This window comes from Cucurbita pepo, chromosome LG10, assembly GCF_002806865.2.
Source record: "Cucurbita pepo subsp. pepo cultivar mu-cu-16 chromosome LG10, ASM280686v2, whole genome shotgun sequence".
NCBI lineage: Eukaryota > Viridiplantae > Streptophyta > Magnoliopsida > Cucurbitales > Cucurbitaceae > Cucurbita > Cucurbita pepo.
In genome coordinates this window covers 2,101,039-2,101,945 of record NC_036647.1, presented here as the reverse complement: position 1 = coordinate 2,101,945, position 907 = coordinate 2,101,039, and the positions used below count along the sequence as shown (strand labels likewise).

Below are 907 nucleotides of genomic sequence, written 5' to 3'. Positions count from 1 at the left end.
TTTATCTATAATTTATAATTATTCGAAAAATTTTTAGATAAAATATATTAAAAATTCGTGATCATATACAAATTAATCTATAATCATACAATTAAGCTGTAATCATAATAAAATAAAATAAAAATCTTTATCAACACAACAAACAAGAATTGTAACCCCTAACATAGTTCAACGTGACCATATAACTAAAGACAACTAAATATATGACGAAATAAAAAAAAAAAAACAATAAAAATAAGTTCCATCCCTCTACTAAATGTTCCTGTTAAGGCGGAGGATCCCTATAGACCGAACCCATAATCTAATGGAGGATAAGGCATACCTATCTACGTTTTTATCGAGCCCTATCTCCACTTTAAGTTATTGGGAGAACCCAAGTATCAGATACGTGTTTTTTTCTCAACTAATTATCAAAATTGGAACAGGTAGCTGATATGGTTGAAAATTCAAATTTTTATGGGATTAAATGGAAGTTAGGAAACTAAGACATACTGATTAACAATAATTATGCTGTTAAAAGTGTTTTATTTATGAGACTTATAATATTATTTATGTAGGGATAACGTGTGGCCTATTAGCTCAGTTGGTTAGAGCGTCGTGCTAATAACGCGAAGGTCGCAGGTTCGAAACCTGCATGGGCCATCTATTTTTGTTTTTCATAATTCGTTCTCCTCCCGTCTTCCTTTACGCTCTTGTGCTTCTTATCCTTTAATAATCCAACACGTGGAAAATGAAAATGGGCTTTGTGACGGCCCATATGTTATCGTGCAAATACCAATATTAAAGTTCTTATTTCTTCTTAGATTTTATTTTTATAATAGTTTTATAACTAATCAAACTTGGGAATTCTTTGCATTCCCCTCTCTAACTAAAATGAAATCGCACAATCTACTCACTTACAGATCAC

At 31.1% G+C, this 907-nt stretch overlaps 1 non-coding gene across 1 annotated transcript; it reads left to right on the top strand.

The window, feature by feature from the left end:
- Positions 1–568: 568 nt before the first annotated feature.
- TRNAI-AAU lies at positions 569–642 on the top strand. Its single transcript has one exon. It is a non-coding gene; the product is annotated as a tRNA-Ile (tRNA).
- Positions 643–907: the final 265 nt, after the last annotated feature.